A 10,436-nucleotide genomic window follows, 5' to 3' on the forward strand; every position below is an offset into this window, starting at 1 on the left:
TTGATCATCCTCTATCTGAATAAGACTGAGAGCTATCATTGATCATCCTCTATCTGAATAAGACTGAGAGGATGATCAATGATAGCTCTCAGTCTTATTCAGATAGAGGATGATCAATGATAACTCTCAGTCTTATTCAGATAGAGGATGATCAATGATAGCTCTATCTGAATAGGACTGAGAGCTATCATTGATCATCCTCTATCTGAATAAGACTGAGAGCTATCATTGATCATCCTCTATCTGAATAAGACTGACAGCTATCATTGATTTTTTATCTGAATATGACAGCTATCATGAATCCTCTATCTTAATAAGACTGACAACTATCATTGATCATCCTTTATCTGAATAAGACTGACAGCTATCATTGATCCTCTATCTCATATACAGTGAGGAGAACAAGTATTTGATACACTGCCGATTTTGCAAGTTTTCCCTACTTATAAAGCATGTAGAGGTCTGTAATTTTATCATAGGTACACTTCAACTGTGAGAGACGGAATCTAAAACAAGAATCCAGAAAATCACATTATATGATTAAGTAATTAATTTGCATTTTATTGCATGACATAAGTATTTGATCACCTACCAACCAGTAAGAATTCCGGCTCTCACAGACCTGTTAGTTTTTCTTTAAGAATCCCTCCTGTTCTCCACTCATTACCTATATTAACTGCACCTGTTTGAACTCGTTACCTGTATAAAAGACACCTGTCCACACACTCAATCAAACAGACTCCAACCTCTCCACAGTGGCCAAGACCAGACAGCTGTGTAAGTACATCAGGGATAAAATTGTAGACCTGCACAAGGCTGGGATGGGCTACAGGACAATAGGCAAGCAGCTTGGTGAGAAGGCAACAACTATTAGCGCACTTATTAGAAAATGGAAGAAGTTCAAGATGCCAGTCAATCACCCTCGGTCTGGGGCTCCAAGCAAGATCTCACCTCGTGGGGCATCAATGATCATGAGGAAGGTGAGGGATTAGCCCAGAACTACAAGGCAGGACCTGGTCAATTGGGGCGGCAGGGTAGCCTAGTGGTTAGTGTTGGACTAGCAACCGGAAGGTTGCAAGTTCAAACCCCCGAGCTGACAAGGTGCAAATCTGTCGTTCTGCCCCTGAACAGGCAGTTAACCCACTGTTCCTCATTGAAAATAAGAATTTGTTCTTAACTGACTTGCCTAGTTAAATAAAGGTAAATACATGACCTGAAGAGAGCTGGGACCACAGTCTCAAAGAAAACCATTAGTAACACACTATGCCATCATGGATTAAAATCATGCAGCGCACGCAAGGTCCCCCTGCTCAAGCCAGCGCATGTCCCGGCCCATCTGAAGTTTGCCAATGACCATCTGGATGATCCAAAGGAAAAATGGGAGAAGGTCATGTGGTCTGATGAGACAAAAATTTAGCTTTTTGGTCTAAATTCCACCCGCCGTGTTTGGAGGAAGAAGAAGGATGAGTACAACCCCAAGAATACCATCCCAACCGTGAAGCATGGAGGTGGAAACATCATTAGTTCGGGATGCTTTTCTGCAAAGGGGACAGGACGACTGCACCGTATTGAGGGGAGGATGGATGGGGCCATGTATCGCGAGATCTTGGCTAACAACCTCCTTCCCTCAGTAAGAGCATTGAAGATGGGTCGTGACTGGGTCTTCCAGCATGACAACGACCCGAAACACACAGCCAGGGCAACTAAAGAGTGTCTCCGTAAGAAGCAGCTCAAGGTCCTGGAGTGGCCTAGCCAGTCTCCAGACCTGAACCCAATAGAAAATCTTTGGAAGGAGCTGAAAGTCCATATTGCCCAGCGACAGCCCCGAAACCTGAAGGATCTGGAGAAGGTCTGTATGGAGGAGTGGGCCAAAATCCCTGCTGCAGTGTGTGCAAACCTGGTCAAGAACTACAGGAAACATATGATCTCTATAATTGCAAACAAAGGTTTCTGTACCAAATATTAAGTTCTGCTTTTCTGATGCATCAAATACTTATGTCATGCAATAAAATGCAAATTAATTACTTAAAAATCATACAATGTGATTTTCTGGATTTTTGTTTTCGATTCCGTCTCTCACTGTAGACTGTTTACTGTAGACTCCTCTTCTTTAACGGTACTACGTTGTTTACTGTAGACTCCTCTTCTTTAACGGTACTACGTTGTTTACTGTAGACTCCTCTTCTTTAACGGTACTACGTTGTTTACTGTAAACTCCTCTTCTTTAACGATACTACGTTGTTTACTGTAGACTCCTCATCTTTAACAGTAGTACGTTGTTTACTGTAGACTCCTCTCTTCTTTAACGGCACTACGTTGCTTACAGTAGACCCCTCTTTTCTGTAAATCAAATCAAATGTTATTGGTCACATATACATATTTAGCAGATGTTATTGTGGGTGTAGTGAATTGCTTGTGTTCCTAGCTTCAACTGTGCAGTAGTTTCTAACAATTCACAACAATACACACATCTAAAAGTAAAGGAATTTAATTAAGAAATATATAAATATTTAAGCACTGTCGGAGTGGCATTGACTAAAATACAGTAGAATAGAATCCAGTATATACATATGAAATAAGTAAAGCAGTATGTACACATGATTAAAGTGACTAGTGATTCCATGTCTATGTACATAGGGCAGCAGCCTCTAAGGTGCAGGGTTGAGTAACCGGGTGGAAGCCAGCTACGGATGGCTATTTAACCGTCTGATGGCCTTGAGATAGAAGCTGTTTTTCAGTCTCTTGGTCCCAGCTTTGATGCACCTGTACTGATAGTCATTTAGTTCATTTACCTTTGCTTTCTTGGGTACAGGAACGATGGTGGACATCTTGACGCAAGTGGGGACAGAGTAGAGTCGCAATTCAACGGCTCAGACACGAGGTATGTGGCAGGGTCTACAGTCAATCACGGATTACAAAAAGAAAACCAGCCCCGTCACGGACCAGGATGTAGGTAACTGAGCTAAACGACTACTGCCCCGTAGCACTCACTTCCGTCATCATGAAGTGCTTTGAGAGACTAGTCAAGGACCATATCCCCTCCACCCTACCTGACACCCTAGACACACTCCAATTTGCTTACCGCCCCAATAGGTCCACCGACGATGCAATCGCAACCACACTGCACACTGCCCTAAACCATCTGGACAAGAGGAATACCTATGTGGGAATGTGGTTCATCGACTACAGATCAGCATTTAACACCATAGTACCCTCCAAACTCGTCATCAAGCTCGAGACCCTGGGTCTCCACCCCGCCCTGTGCAACTGGGTACTGGACTTCCTGACGGGCCGCCCCCAGGTGGTGGGGTTAGGTAACAAAATCTCCACTCCGCTAATCCTCAACACTGGGGCCCCACAAGGGTGCATTCTGAGCCCTTTCATGTACTCCCTGTTCACCCATGACTGTGTGGCCATGCACGCCTCCAACTCAATCATCAAGTTTGCAGACGACACTACAGTGATAGGCTTGATTACCAACAACGACGAGATGGCCTACAGGGAGGAGGTGAGGGCCCTCGGAGTGTGGTGTCAGGAAAATAACCTCACACTCAACGTCAACAAAACAAAGGAGATGATCATGGACTTCAGGAAACAGCAAAGTGAGCACCCCCCTATCCAAATCGACGGGACAGTAGTGGAGAGGATAGTAAGTTTTAAGTTCCTCGGCATACACATCACGGACAAACTGAATTGGTCCACCCACACAGACAGCATGGTGAAGAAGACACAGCAGTGCCTCTTCAACCTCAGGAGACTGAAGAACTTTGGCTTGTCACCAAAAGCACTCACAAACTTTTACAGATGCACAATCGAGAGCATCCTGTCGGGCTGTATCACCGCCTGGTACGGCAACTGCTCCGCCCACAACGGTAAGGCTCTCCAGAGGGTAGTGACTTTAACAATGGAAAAAATTATGGAAAAATGTATCACTAGCCACCTTAATGCCACTTTTATATGTTCACATACCCTACATTACTCATCTCATATGTATATAATGTACTCGATACCATCAACTGTATCTTGCCTATGCCGTTCTGTACCATCCCTCATTCATATATTTTTATGTACATCTTCTTTATCCCTTTTCACTTATGTGTATAAGTTAGTTGTTGTGAAATTGATAGGTTGATAGAATCGTTGGTTATTACTGGATTGTCGGAACTAGAAGCACAAGCATTTCGCTACACTCGCATTAACATCTGCCAACCATGTGTATGTGACAAATCAAATTTGATTTGACAGCAGACATGTCACGCCCTAGTCGAAATATATTGTGTTTGTATGCGTTTATTTGGTCAGGCCGGGGTGTGACATGGGTTTATTGTGGTGTGTTTTTGTCTTGGGGGTGTCTAGCATAGTCTATGGCTGCCTGAGGCGGTTCTCAATCAGAGGCAGGTGATTATTGTTGTCTCTGATTGGGAACCATATTTAGGCAGCCATATTCTTTGAGTGTTTCGTGGGTAATTGTTCCTGTCTCTGTGTTTATTGTCACCAGATAGGCCGTATAGGTTTTCACGTTCCGTTTGTTGTTTCTGTATTGTTCGTTTTTTTCGTCATTAAACGTCTCAAAAATACCACGCTGCATTTTGGTCCGCTTCTCCTTCGACAGACGAGAACCGTTACAGAATCACCCACCACAACAGGACCAAGCGGCGTGGTGACAGGCAGCGGCAGCAGGAGCAGCGAAAGGAGGAATGGACATGGGAAGACGTTTTGGATGGCAAGGGTTGATACACTTGGGAGGAGATACTGGCTGGAAGAGATCGCCTCCCATGGGAACAGGTGGAGGCACTTAGGAGAGCAGAGGCAGCATGGCATTCGCCCGACGGAGCGTGTCGGGGATTTGATGGCACCTGGGTCAGCGCTCCATACTCATCCTGAGGTGCGTGTTAGTCGGCTGGTGAAGATGGTGCCAGCCTCACGCACCAGGCCTCCTGTGCACCTCCCTAACCTTGCACGTCCTGTGCCAGCACTGCTCTCAAGATCTCCAGTACGCCTTCACGGTCTATCCCATCCTGTGCCACCTCCACACACCAGCACTCCGGTGGCAGCTCCCCACACCAGGCTTCCTGTGCGTGTCCTCGGCCCAGTACCACCAGTGTCAGCACCACGCATCAGGCCTACAGTGCGCCTCGCCTCTCCAGCGCTGCCGGAGCCTTCCTCCTCTCCTGCGCTGCCGGAGTCTCCCGCCTGTTCAGCGCAGCCAGAGCCTTCCTCCTCTACAGCGCTGCTGGAGTCTCCTGCCTATTCAGCTCAGCCAGAGCTGCCAGCCTGCATGAAGCAGCCAGAGCTGCCAGCCTGCATGAAGCAGCCAGAGCTGTCAGTCTGCATGGAGCAGCCAGAGCTGCCAGTCTGCATGGAGCAGCCAGAGCTGCCAGTCTGCATGGAGCAGCCAGAGCTGCCAGTCTGCAAGGCGCTGCCAGTCTGCAAGGAGCCGCCAGGGCTGCCAGTCTGCAAGAAGCCGCCAGAGCCGTCAGTCTGCATGGAGCAGCCAGATCCGCCAGTCAGCATGGAGCAGCCAGATCCGCCAGTCAGCATGGAGCAGCCAGATCCGTCAGTCTGCCAGGATCCGCCAGTCAGCCAGACTCTTCCAGATCCGCCAGTCAGCCAGACTCTTCCAGATCCGCCAGTCAGCCAGACTCTTCCAGATCCGCCAGTCAGCCAGACTCTTCCAGATCCGCCAGTCAGCCAGACTCTTCCAGATCCGCCAGTCAGCCAGACTCTTCCAGATCCGCCAGTCAGCCAGACTCTTCCAGATCCGCCAGTCATCCAGACTCTTCCAGATCTGCCAGTCATCCAGACTCTTCCAGATCTGCCAGTCATCCAGACTCTTCCAGATCTGCCAGTCAGCCAGACGCTTCCAGATCCGCCAGTCAGCCAGACTCTTCCAGAACCGCCAGCCAGCCAGGATCTGCCGGGTCCAACTACCCGCCTGAGCTTCATCTCAGTGCTGAGCTTCCTCTCAGTGCTGGGCTTCCTCTCAGTGCTGGGCTTCCTCTCAGTCCCGAGCTTCCTCTCAGTCCCGAGCTTCCCCTCAGTCCCGAGCTTCCCCTCAGTCCCGAGCTTCCCCTCAGTCCCGAGTTGCCCCTCAGTCCCGAGTTGCCCCTCAGTCCCGAGCTGCCCCTCAGTCCAGTGGGGTTCTGGGTGAGGACTACTAGGCCATGGCCGGCGGTGAGCGTGGACTATCCTAGGACGCGAGGAGGAGGGACTAAGACATTGATAGAGTGGGGTCCACGTCCCGCGCCGGAGCCACCCGGACCCTCCCCTATTGTTTTGATGTGCGTCTGGGAGTCCGCACCTTAGGGGGGGGGGGTTCTGTCACGCCCTGGTCGAAATATATTGTGTTTATATGCATTTATTTGGTCAGGCCGGGGTGTGACATGGGTTTATTGTGGTGTGTTTTTGTCTTGGGGGTGTCTAGCATAATCTATGTCAAATTGCCAATTGGCAACCCATCATAAATGAGATTAACATAAACACACATTACAATAATTCACTATGGTAATTAAATGATAATTCTCCTTCTGGTGTGATCTGCATTCCACATCGCATGAAGAGTGAAAAAAAGTAAGGTAAAAATCAATATATTATAGTATATAAGGTTATCCAAACAACAAGATCTTCAGTTTCTTGTAAATTTATTGCATGGAATAGCCTTCATTTCTCAGAATAGGAATGGACTGACGAGTTTGAGAAGAAAGTCCTTTGTTTCTGGCCATTGAACCCACAAATGCTGATGCTCCAGATACTCAACTAGTCTAAAGAAGGCCAGTTTTATTGCTTCTTTAATCTGACCAACAGTTTTCAGCTGTGCTAACATAATTGCAAAAAGATTTTATAATGGTCAATTATCCTTTTAAATTGCTAAACTTGGTTTAGCTAACACAACGTGCCGTTGGAACACAGGAGTGATGGTTGCTGATAATGGGACTATGTAGATATTCCATTAAAAATCAGCCGGTTGCAGCTCCAATGGTCATTTACAGCATTAACAATGTCTCCACTGAATTTCTGATCAATATGATGTTATTTTAATGTGCAAAACATGTGTTTTTCTTTCAAAAACAAGGACTTTTAAATGGTAGTGTGAATAAATACAGAAAAAAAACAGAATTTATACATCGGAGACGGGCCTATTTTATTTGATCTTTATTTAACTAGGCATGTCAATTAAGAACAAATTCTTATTTACAATAACTGCCTACCCCGGCCAAACCTGGACCAGTTGTGTGCCACCCTATGGGACTCCCAATCACAGCAGGATGTGATACAGCCTGGATTCAAACCAGAGACTGTAGGGATGCCTCTTGCACTGAGATGCAACGCCTAAAACCGCTGCACCACTCGGGATCCCTATACACAATCTATATACACACATGCCATTTACCACATAGAAGCTATGGAAACATTTAGCAACATGTTGTCTAATGCACTGTCCTGTATGGAATTACCTGGCTGTGTTTGTTTAATGCTTTGCTTGTTTGGAAAGATCATAGACAAATCTTCCCAATGGGAATACAATGCAATGCACTAATCATGCAGGTCTCTCATTACCTGTTCATGCAGACAGCTTCACCCTTAGTGCCTTGGTTGTGATGATGATGATTTAGATGCACTATTGTAAAGTGGCTGTTCCACTGGATGTCAGAAGGTGAATTCACCAATTTGTAAGTCGCTCTGGATAAGAGCGTCTGCTAAATGACTTAAATGTAAATGATGTAAATGTTGTTGCGGTTTACTGGTGAGCGATGATCGCTTCATGTATGTATAATCAAATCAAATCAAAGTTTATCTGTCACGTGCGCCGAATACAACAGGTATAGTTGCTTACTTACAGGCTCTAACCAATAGTGCAAAAAAGGTATTAGGTGAACAATAGGTAAGTAAAGAAATAAAACAACAGTAAAAAGACAGGCTATAGACAGTAGCGAGGCTATAAAAGTAGTGAGGCTACATACAGACACCGGTTAGTCAGGCTGATTGAGGTAGTATGTACATGTAGATATGGTTAAAGTGACTATGCATATACAGTGCCTTGCGAAAGTATTCGGCCCCCTTGAACTTTGCGACCTTTTGCCACATTTCAGGCTTCAAACATAAAGATATAAAACTGTATTTTTTTGTGAAGAATCAACAACAAGTTGGACACAATCATGAAGTGGAACGACATTTATTGGATATTTCAAACTTTTTTAACAAATCAAAAACTGAAAAATTGGGCATGCAAAATTATTCAGCCCCTTTACTTTCAGTGCAGCAAACTCTCTCCAGAAGTTCAGTGAGGATCTCTGAATGATCCAATGTTGACCTAAATGACTAATGATGATAAATACAATCCACCTGTATGTAATCAAGTATGTATGTAATCTCCGTATAAATGCACCTGCACTGTGATAGTCTCAGAGATCCGTTAAAAGCGCAGAGAGCATCATGAAGAACAAGAAACACACCAGGCAGGTCCGAGATACTGTTGTGAAGAAGTTTAAAGCTAGATTTGGATACAAAAAGATTTCCCAAGCTTTAAACATCCCAAGGAGCACTGTGCAAGCGATAATATTGAAATGGAAGGAGTATCAGACCACTGCAAATCTACCAAGACCTGGCCGTCCCTCTAAACTTTCAGCTCATACAAGGAGAAGACTGACCAGAGATGCAGCCAAGAGGCCCATGATCACTCTGGATGAACTGCAGAGATCTACAGCTGAGGTGGGAGACTCTGTCCATAGGACAACAATCAGTCGTATATTGCACAAATCTGGCCTTTATGGAAGAGTGGCAAGAAGAAAGCCATTTCTTAAAGATATCCATAAAAAGTGTTGTTTAAAGTTTGCCACAAGCCACCTGGGAGACACACCAAACATGTGGAAGAAGGTGCTCTTGTCAGATGAAACCAAAATGGAACTTTTTGGCAACAATGGAAAACGTTATGTTTGGCGTAAAAGCAACACAACTCATCACCCTGACCACACCATCCCCACTGTCAAGCATGGCGGTGGTAGCATCATGGTTTGGGCCTGCTTTTCTTCAGCAGGGACAGGGAAGATGGTTAAAATTGATGGGAAGATGGATGGAGCCAAATACAGGACCATTCTGGAAGAAAACCTGATGGAGTCTGCAAAAGACCTGGGACTGGGACGGAGATTTGTCTTCCAACAAGACAATGATCCAAAACATAAAGCAAAATCTACAATGGAATGGTTCAAAAGTAAACATATCCAGGTGTTAGAATGGCCAAGTCAAAGTCCAGACCTGAATCCAATCGAGAATCTGTGGAAAGAACTGAAAACTGCTGTTCACAAATGCTCTCCATCCAACCTCACTGAGCTCGAGCTGTTTTGCAAGGAGGAATGGGAAAAAATTCAGTCTCTCGATGTGCAAAACTGATAGAGACATACCCCAAGCGACTTACAGCTGTAATCGCAGCAAAAGGTGGCGCTACAAAGTATTAACTTAAGGGGGCTGAATAATTTAGCACGCCCAATTTTTCAGTTTTTGATTTGTTAACCTCTTACACTTATGGTGGCGCTATTTCATTTTTGGAAGAAAAACGTTCCCGTTTTAAACAAGATATTTTGTCACAAAAAGATGCTCGACTATGCATATAATTGCTACTGTTCGAAAGAAAACACTCTGACGTGTCCAGAAATACAAATATCTTCTCTGTGCGTGCCCTTTAACGTGAGCTTCAGGCAAAACCAAGATGACTTGGCATCCAGGAAATGACAAGGATTTTTGAGGCTCTGTCTTTCATGATCTCCTTATATGGCTGTGAACGCAAGAGGAATGAGTCTGCCCTTTCTGTCGTTTCCCCAAGGTGTCTGCAGCATTGTGACGTATTTGTAGGCAGATCGTTGGAAGATTGACCATAAGAGACCACATTTACCACGTGTCCGCCCGGTGTCCTGCGCCGAAATTGGTGCGCAAAAGTCACCTGCCAGTATTTTTCCATGGGGCACAGAGAGAGAAGCAAGCTTCCATGAACTGCATGTCAATGAAGAGATATGTGAAAAAACACCTTGAGGATTGATTCCAAACAAACAAATCCGGAAAAAGTTTCACGTTGTAGGTGACTGCATTTTCGGTTCGTTTCGGTAGCCAGGCGCAATGTAGAAAACGGAACGATTTCTCCTACACACAGACGCTTTCAGGAAACACTGCGCATTTGGTATGTGGCTGGGAGTCTCCTCATTGAAAACATCAGAAGCTCTTCAAAGGTAAATGATTTTATTTATTTGGTTATCTGGCTTTTGTGAAAATGTTGCGTGCTACATGCTACACAAAATGCTATGCTAGCTTTGCATACTCTTACACAAATTAGTCAATTTCTATGGTTCAAAAGCATATTTTGAAAATCTGAGATGACAGTGTTGTTAAGAAAAGGCTAAGCTTGAGAGCAAACGCATTATTTTAATTTTATTTGCGATTTTCAGAAA

Source organism: Oncorhynchus masou, chromosome 13, assembly GCF_036934945.1.
Source record: "Oncorhynchus masou masou isolate Uvic2021 chromosome 13, UVic_Omas_1.1, whole genome shotgun sequence".
NCBI lineage: Eukaryota > Metazoa > Chordata > Actinopteri > Salmoniformes > Salmonidae > Oncorhynchus > Oncorhynchus masou.